This window comes from Varanus komodoensis, unplaced genomic scaffold, assembly GCF_004798865.1.
Source record: "Varanus komodoensis strain SLA01 unplaced genomic scaffold, ASM479886v1 scaffold7_3, whole genome shotgun sequence".
NCBI classification, from domain to species: Eukaryota; Metazoa; Chordata; class Lepidosauria; order Squamata; family Varanidae; genus Varanus; species Varanus komodoensis.
In genome coordinates this window covers 12,827,403-12,837,096 of record NW_025336480.1, presented here as the reverse complement: position 1 = coordinate 12,837,096, position 9,694 = coordinate 12,827,403, and the positions used below count along the sequence as shown (strand labels likewise).

The following is a 9,694-nucleotide window of genomic DNA, read 5'->3' as shown; positions in this document are numbered from 1 at the left end:
ACACCCAGAGGGGGCTGATTACAAGTCAGTTACTCTAGGATCTGTTTTGCTTCTAGAAAGAAATTCCTAGTCCAGTGGCTGTCAAACGTATCTGTGGGGAGCTCCTTGTGGAACACTTTGTCTCTTGAGGAGCTCTGCCCAGAATGCACCCTGTCCACAGAAGATCCTGGGCAGGCAACTTCCATTCAAAGTGAATGCTAGTTAAACTTCTCTCTCCTGGGAGGGGCATTTACACATCACCAGCAAAGCCAATTTGTCACAGAAAGCTAGCTTGCATATATTCTGCATATGCTAATTTCTATGTGTGGATGCTAATTAGGGAATTTAAATAGATTAAATACTTAGGGAAATTTAAATAGATGCCTTGTGCCTTGCTCAATCTGTTGCAGAGGTGCTGGCTGTTGATAAGCAACTAGAAGCCCCATCGGCGGGGAGGGTGTTCAAGGATAGGCTGAACACTGACATGGTGGGCATGTCATAAGTGGAGCCGGTTGGAGGCGGGGGTCAGACTAGATGGCCCAGGAGACCCCTTCTGGCTTGCTGTATGTTTCTATGTTTCAGGGCCCTGCTCTTTCTTCATAGGATCCCTATTTTAAAGCCAGGCTTGGATGGGACAGCTTTTCAAATAGAGGAAGCTTCAAAGAGAGACTGTCCTCTTACAGATCTCTGTAAAGTTGGACTCCAGGAATGAAGAGTGTTCCCTGGATTGACAAAGTCAGCATTTGCCTGCACATTACGGAAACACTAGTGGTGAGCCAGGTGTCTTTCCAGGAAGTTTGCCATGACTATTCTTCTTCTTCTTCTTTCAAATGAAGTTCCTTAGGAACGACAAGCACAATCCACTTTTCTGGGAATAAACCCATTTCATGCAGTGAGACTCACTTCTGCTTAGACATGTCCAGGATTGCGCCAGAAATTTCCCAAAACAGAGTGAGACTGTTTAAGATAAATCTAGCACAGTGCCAGTTAGACCCTGCCTTTTATTATTAGTCTCTCATTCTATTAACATTGCTTGTGCGATTCCCAACAGCAATGTCACATTTCCATGGAGATAGCAGTGGATTTCAAACCTGATGCATCATACTAAGGGATTTATTTTGTTTCTTATTTAGACAAACATTTATATTCCAGCCTTCTTGTACTTGCTTTTTAGGAGGGCTAATGTAAAATTCAGTTCCAACAAATTCCAAAGAAATTACAATGTACAATATAATAGCAACTGAGTCAGGTGGATAAAACAGAGGCCTAAGACAGAATACAGAGACAGTGGATAAAGTAGGCATTGAATAAATAAACACTTGGTAAAACAAAGACCATACAGGACGGTCTTTGCTGTGTAGCAAAACACCAGAAGAGAAAGGGCCAGCCACTGGCCACAGAGTTCCACAATTTCAGTGCAGCCACAAAGACTCTCTCATCCTCAGGACTGAATTAGGCCCAGAAAACTGAGATCTCTATCAATGTGCTCTGTATTTGAGACACAGAGGTAGATACTTTAGAGCCCATGTGATCCATGCTATACACATTCCTTCTTGCCACCCTTGCAAACTGATCATCTCTGAAGCTATGGAAAACTAAATACAAGAAGAATTGTAAAAAGATCACAGAAAATCGGTGTTCAAATACTGACTCTTCAAATCTAAACATATAAGTGTGCATAATCTAGAGGTGTAAAGTAAATGCCCTCTGAAAATTCTCTACCAAATTTGTGGACAGATAAACTGGATGAACAATTTCATGAGCAGGAGAAATCCTCCGACCGTTTCTCACAATCAGAATTCACCATCAGACGGTTCATAGGACAACTGCTTTCTCTTTCTCCCAAGGGTTTTTGGTTTCTTGGACTGTCCACAGCAATTGGCAACAACGTTCACTGTGTTGGCAGCCTGGTCCCAAATTTGTACCTTCTGCAGTGATGCCTGCCTAGCATCTCTCCAGGGCAATGTGGAGAGGAGAAGGAAGGCAGCCATCACATCAAAGGGGAAAAAATGGATGAAATGGCCTTTCATGACTTGGAAGTGAATGAATAAGAAACAGAAGATCTCAGAACTTTTCTGGGGAAGGTACCTTCTGAAAACGGTTGGCACAACAGTGCTTGTCATGTCCCAGCATCCAGTGCTACTTTCCACAGTAGCTTCTAAACATTACATTTCTGAAAGCTGATTGTGGATATATTTTATGACACTGAAACACAGAAACGGTGGATTGTCAGCATGACGAACAAGTCACTCACATTCATAAAACAGCTCATGGGCTCTGCGGGGCTTGTTAACCACACCAAAAACATGGAGTTCAGGACACAACAACCTTGGCCATGGCTTGAATATTCAAAAGCCAACTGGCCACTTAGATAAGCCACAGTGAGCTTCACCCCAGTGTCTTTAAGCACAGCAAGGGAAATATTGTACATTCTTTTGATTATATCTTGGCCTTTTAGTTATTTTGCAGACAAGTATAGCTTCCTTATAGCCTGAAGTGCCTGATCCTGCTTAATCTTGGAAGCTAAGGAGGGTCAGGCCTGGTTGAAATCTGGATGGGTGACTTAAATGTTGTGAATCGCTCAGAGAGCTTTGCTATGGGTGGTACAGAAACGTAACAACAACTTATGGATGTTTCTCTAATGCATTGTTCAACTGGACCACTGAGTGGAATTTCAGGCCAGGGGATTTGTTAGGGTCCCATTTCTACTGATGACCATGAAAGGTACCTTATCATAAAATCTGAAGATGAATTTGGATTTTGAATGCCTCCATAAAATCAAAGTGCAGTGCTATAAGTAGATCAGAGCTTATTATTACTCACACCAACAGTTTCTGAAGAACACATGCCAAGGCATTTCTTTCACAGCCGATCATGCTATTTCTGAAACTAAAAATACTTCAGATTTTGAAAACAAACTGACTAGCTTACAGAACCTTCCCAATGACCTCAGTCAAAGCAGACTGATTTGCCTGAAAACAAGTCCTGGTTTACACATGCATGCTTATCACCTAACGAATTCAACACTTTGTGTGTGAGATGGGCAGGTTGTGGCACATTTTTGCTGCGTGTTGAATATTTAAACCACCCTGAGTGGTTGCTGTGGCTTATCAGTGGTTGCTGTGGCTTATCGTGTTGTGCAAAGCAGAGAGGGTGGCTTATGCAAGGGTTAAGCAACCCTCACAAAACCCTAAAACAGCCGTTAGCTTATGGAGGGGTTGTTTAGCCCTTGCATAAACCCTCACTGGGCTCCCATGACATAAGATACAGAAACTGCCCACTAGAGTTTGAACATTCAAAATAGCCACTGGCAACGGCCAGAACCCAGCTGCGGTGATGATCAAAATGTACATTGTGTCTGAAGAACATTCGCATATGTAAGTTACTTCTGCAATCATCAATAAATGAGCATGCACCAAGGCAAAACCCATTTACAATCCCATAAGACCATCACCACTGAACCACAGATATTAAGAGTACCTGGGCACCATTTCATATCTGCCTCACTTCAGCATAGTGGGACAGAGCAGGGAAAGAGCCGGTGCACATGACACAGCAGCCCATCAAGGGTTAATTTACTCTTGAGGAGCTGCAGCACATTTCCGCCACATTATGAATGTACAACTCTGCCCTGGCACTTTTGAGGGTTGTTGCATAATGCAAACCCATTTCTTGAGGATCAGGCACCATTTTATAACCTACTACCTGTTGTAGGGTTACACATGGATTGTTTAATCCTCAGATATTCTCCCGCTAGCTGGTTTCACGTGACACAATGGTTGCAGATTCTTGATGGCAGCTGGTGCACATCACAGCTCCTCAAGGGGTAAATTAACGTTTGATGGGTTGTCATATCATGTGAATTGGTCCATTGGCTTGCTGAGATGCCTGGCATTCTGCTTTCACTCTTGCTGCTTTAGGTTGTTCTGTTGCTGCTCATCTGGGGAATGTAAATATGAAAATAAAGGAAGAGCATTTCCAGTTATTAAAGCTTCCAATTAGGCAAATCTTTTGGGTTCAAAGCCTCATTTACATCCCCCTTCTTTCCCCTGTCCAGTAATTTGGATAAATGCTGTCATTAAAACACAGAGGGAGGGAGTGGGGGGGGCAGGGGAGGGAGAGAAAAGATGCATTTCCAGACACTTGAAATGCCTTACAGAGGCTTGAAGTTCAATGATTTCAGAACCCAATTAAATTGATCAGCTTTCTAGGCAAGTCTCATTGACATGCAGCATTCTTTAAATGTTTTAAGTGCAGATGGTGGATTAAGTGAGATGAATAATAAACTCCGTAAATATTTTGTCAAATCAGTTGCAACTCTTATTGAAGCGGCCACATTAAAGCAGGAAATTCTCTCTCTCTCTCTCTCTCTCTCTCTCTCTCTCTCTCTCTCTCTCTCTCTCTCTCTCTCTCTCACACACACACACACACACACACACACACACACACACACACACCAACTGCTCTAGATTAGTGCACTCAGCCTGCAGAGCATACCTATGGATTGGTGGCACCATCAAGAGTAGCACTGTCCCTCTATGAAAACATGTTCTTCTGCCACTTCAACAGGTTCAGTCTAAATTGCCTCCCTCTTTAAACGAGCTCCTCTTGGACAAATTGGAGAATCCCGAGAACTTCTTGGGGCGGGGGAGGTAGATGAGGTAGACTGGAGATGAAAGCAAGCACTCCGTGAACTTCAGTCCCTTTTCAGTCCACTGTCACACCTCACATCTCTTTGCATCCATCTACACGTGTCAAGATGGTCCCTAAAAAGAAAACAAAACTCCTGCCTCCGTCTGCTTGGGTGGAGCGATCCTATATTGCACAGGAGGCCGTATGTGCGTGTGCTGGCAGCCAGTTGGGCCCTCCTCTGCAGAGATGACAATCCATCCTACACATGAAGTAGGATCAAGAGCTCCAGGATGGAATTATCAGCAAAACTACTGGGGGGCAGGCAGAAAGGAGAGTCACCTTTTGAGTGTTTTCTGCCACTTTTGACTCACAAGAACTATCAGATCATGAGAAGTCCATGTGAAAAACTATCTTCCAGACTTTTGAGGAGGCAGTTCTTTAAACTGGAAAAAAACCCCTTGCTAATTTGATGTGATTTGATATGCAGAGGGTTCCAGAAGTGCCACCCCACCTGCAGCCTGAAGAGCTATAGTTCAGCCTCCCGACTCTCTTCTGCTGCACATACAGACCAGACCAGAAACAGGACAAAACATGTCTCTCAAGCCACTTCCTACTATGCCGCTATTAAAAGCAAAGGAACATTCTCTTGGGCACAAACTGGAGTGCTCAGATGTGATCAGACATTCAGCCTTCTCTACACGCGATGAGAGCTCAGGGTATAGAGTGGGGCTTGCATGCAGACAAGAACAGCTTTGCTTCGACTTGCAACGCAGCAGTTCAGCGTCCACCTGAAAGTCAGGGGTGAAGGCCACCGCTTGAAAGCACATCATCCGTCCCCTGGAGCGGGAAGAGGTGCTTTCCATATGCTTTCCAGACACAATAATTGGTTCTCCCCTGTGCAATGTGATTGTTTCCTTGGGGGAGTAGATTCCAACCTCAAAGCAAGGGTGGAAGTATACCCTCATGATATAAACTGGAGGCTGCTTCAGCATCCTGATGGGCACCAATCGGTGATGAAAAGAAAAAGTTGCCTGCTTTTCTATTTCTCAGAGCAGGAGTATCTGCTCTGTTTAAAGTCTGGGTATTTTCCAGCTCCAAAACGGCACTGTTTACCAGGTGGAAGTATTGCTCAGCAGGCAAGAAATATATCCTGTTACAACTTCTTCATGCAGAAAGACAGATAAGAGTAGCCCAAATATTTCACGGTTTTGCTCTACAGCCAAAAAGCTGTTACTATGACTCTCTACTGAACTCCCAAATAAAAGAGCATTAAAACAGCCCACTGAGGTTGAAAGTTCAGTAGAAACTTTAAGAATGGAGACACCTTGGAAGAAAAGCATGACTATTATTGCCACCATCTTTTTGTTCTTTTCCATTTCAGGAATCTGTGTACTTTACTGTGTTCGGCCTCACTTCTCTCCCCCACCCTGCTTTAACTTCGACTAGATGAGAGGTCCTCTGCTTGGCTTAGATAGCAGAGGCATGTCCAAAAAATTGGACAGACTTCAGCAAGCAGAAGAGATGCTAACAAACCACAGCATCACCACATGTAGGAGCCCTGCTGGGAGAATCCAATGTCTCTAAAAAGATTTTATGCCTTGTTTTTATTTGAGAAATAAAAATTATTTCATGAAGAGAACTTTCCAGTGAAAACTTAGGCTTGCCTTCATTTAATAGCACTACTGAAGATGTATTAGAGCTAAGGACTATTCCTTCTATTACTATTTATTCAGAAGGATATTTCATTCCAGGTGTTGGTTTGCTTTCTAATACTAGGCCATTTAGGTAGAAAATGTCAGCCTCTTGATTCTTCGGGAGACAGCACTGATGGTAAGCAAGTATCATGGAAGGAGGACTTGCTTTTCCTGTACAGCCCTGATGTCGGTTTCCATTAAGACAAGTAGAAAGCCAAACTCACACCACAGTTCTTTCCAGCCTGAGGCTCAGCCGCACGGCTGCCTCCTTCCTTCCTCCAGAAAACTACAGGCCTGCCTTGCCTTGTTCCTTGGCTGGATTCTGGCCCATTACCACTGGTTTCTTGCATGGTCGTCCGTGTGTGTGAGCTTCCCAACTCAACAACATGACTGAAGTTCATTAAGGAGGTAACCAGGAGTCCTGCTGGTAGGCCAGTTGTCCATCTAGTCCAGCATCCTGCCCACTCAGTGGCCAACCAGCTGCCCACAGGAGACCCACAAGTGGGATGCGTTTATTCACTCAAGTTCCCCAGCAAAGGGCACACATGGGCTTGCTGCCTCTGATAGTGACCAATCATGGCAGCTTTGCTACATGTGATGCAACTACTGGACTAACACAAGGGGCACAGCATTAGTGGGATGCCCATCATCCCCACCTGGACACAGGAGCATGCAATGAGTAACAGAAGAGATTATCAAGCCCTTTAACCCCTCTCCGAGTTTGCTTTTCTGATGTCAAAGGGTAGTTGGCATGATCTTCCCATGCTGGTTGCAGGGGCGAGCGAAGTGGGCATGAAGGTCCCGTTCCCAGCTCCATGATCATTGCACTGCCTCCAGCCTGGGATCTGGGAATCTGAACTACCCTATGGTCCATAGGGGCCTTTAATGTTCTGTGACACCCGTATAAATATGGGATGCAGCCTGTTGCTGAACAGCATGGATGAAGTAGCTTTGGCAGATTTTAGAAAGATGTGTAACAAACTCTGCAGGGACACCTGTTTCTTCAACAGTATATTTTGCTGTTAGTATATTTGTGCAACTCCCAAGGTTAAGCCAGGCTTTTAGCAATCTCACAAAGCACTTCTGGAACCAAAACTGCATTGCCAGTTTGCACCAAAGTATATGCAGTTAAAATTTCTTTACCAAGAGAAGTGGGATAATGCAATTATTTGTCATTAGGGGCTATGCATCTGAGTACAGAGCTTTAAAAACTGCTGAAGAGAAACAAGCTTGGAAAAAGATTTTAAAAATAGTAGAACACCATGATAAGCTTTGGGTTGGCCTGAACAGCAGGCAATGTTTTCTCCTGTGTGTGAGCTCTTATGGACCAAAATAGCCATTACATTCTCATCAGGAAGTTGATGAAATTGACATGTTATGAAAATTCAACCTGCGATTCATTTGACAAATAGAGCAATTCATCATTTCCCATAAGGCATCCTTGCATATGAATTGCAAGCAAAATTACAAAGCAAGCAAAATGCTGAAAGATTGTATATTGTTTCAATTAGGCTGAACAATATTGGGAGTTGCTAATGTAGGATCCCAGGGTGGGCATTCTTAAACTTCATTTGAGGATTGTAATCTCTAGCTTTTATATCCAGGTAAGCTTCTCCTGCACAATTTGTCCATGAGATCTTTTAATATCAACCAAAAAAAAATCTAAGTGTGCATGAAGTTGTCTTACTGTCCAGAAATAATTTGAATGCTATTATGCTCCATTTTAAGTGGCTAATACCCATTTTGCAGTTTGGCATCACGTGTTCAGAGCTCCTGTTTCAGAAAGAGGGAGGAGGTCACTTGAATGTTTCAATTCAGACTTGCTTACTAAAGTTAAAAAAGGATTAGGGAGGAGGGCAAGAGGCAGCATTGTAAAGCAAAGGAAACATCTGTAACAGCTTTTTTTCCTATACAGATGATTTATGGAATGGATCCAAGGCTTATATTTATCTTTTTTGAAGATACATTTCATTTATTAGATTTATATCCTGCCCTTTCTTTAAAAAGAAAAGCTTACATCATTCTCCTCCTGCTGCTCTCAATCATATCCCAACAACCACCTTGTGATACAGCCTGGCTTAAGAGTCTGTGACTGGTCCAAAGTCACCCATTTGGCTCCATGGCTGAACGGAGATGAGAATCCAGATTGCATGAATCCCAGATCCATGCTCTTAACAACTATACCACACTGGCTCTCAAAAGTTGTACTATTTGTATTTTTTTTAATAGAATTATAAATTAAAATATTCACAGAAGTCAGGTAACAAAAAAGGATTGCACTTGTTTAAAACCCACTTTCATCTGAGATAAGTAATTTGGTAATTATTGGTAATACCGAATGCAAGATTTTGCGCATGGTTCTCACCACAAGAAATGGAAAGTATCATATATTCTCAAGACAGAGAAACCATTCCGTTATAACCGGTAGCACTAGATACCTAGAAATGAGTTCGTGTGCTTTTCTGGTAATGAGCAGGAACGCACAAAGATATCCTACACAACAGTGAGGCATGCAGCAAGACAGGGTTAGCAGGAAACAGATCAAGATCTACTGGTGGAACTCTGGGAGATATGCAGCAAGCTGTCAAGTGTGAGACTCCAGTTACTTCAACAATAGCTATATTGGAATGCTCTAACAAAAATGAAGAAGTAGACGAGGAAGGTAACAGTTGTGCTTCTGTGTGTGTGGGCAGGGTGGGGACGACGACTGTGGTTTGCGTTCTGATCGTGATGACACGTTCTTGGGAGTTCAAAATGTAAAGAAGTCCCCTGAAGCTACCACGTTTTATTTGGCTCTGCTGGGTAGACCTGGTGCTCTGAGTTGCACAGCTGCTCGGGCCACCTCATGTGCCTCTGGTTACGAGTTCACACAAAGCAGTATAGCATTCCTGACATTACTCTAAAAGGGGATCTGTAACCAACTATATTAGCCCTCAAGGTTCCTTGTTCAGGTAGAATGACAAAGGGGTTTTGCTTTCCTCTGAATGTACTCAAATATAGAAGCGGGGAAATGAAGCAGCAAGTTTTTCCCGTTATTAGTTATTGCCAACAGGTGTCAAGAGTGGAGGAAAGGAGGCCACTGGTTGGGCTGTGTCCCAAGCAGAGAAGAATGAGCTAGATGCTAGCAGGTCATCCAGTTCAGTGCCTTTAAGCTCACAGACCAAGCAAGCTGCCCAAGGACTCAGTGCTGAGCCCTTACAAGTCTAGAGAGCTTGTATAAGGGCAGGCTAGACATGCACATGGTGGGCATGTCATGAGCAGAGCCGGCTGGAGCCGGCGGTCAGACTAGATGGCTCGGGAGGCCCCTTCTGACTTGCTCTGTTTCTATGTTTCTATAAGCAATAGAAGCAAGTGACCGATTGCAGGCTGTGCAATTTATCCAGGACTCT

At 43.6% G+C, this 9,694-nt stretch overlaps 1 long non-coding RNA gene across 1 annotated transcript; it reads right to left on the bottom strand.

Moving 5' to 3' along the window:
• Nucleotides 1-1,076: 1,076 nt before the first annotated feature.
• Nucleotides 1,077-4,700, bottom strand: LOC123035848. The gene is made up of 2 exons (XR_006417047.1): nucleotides 4,477-4,700; nucleotides 1,077-3,919 (listed from the first exon to the last, which is right to left on the bottom strand). It is a non-coding gene; the product is annotated as an uncharacterized LOC123035848 (long non-coding RNA).
• Between the last annotated feature and the right edge of the window lie 4,994 nt (nucleotides 4,701-9,694).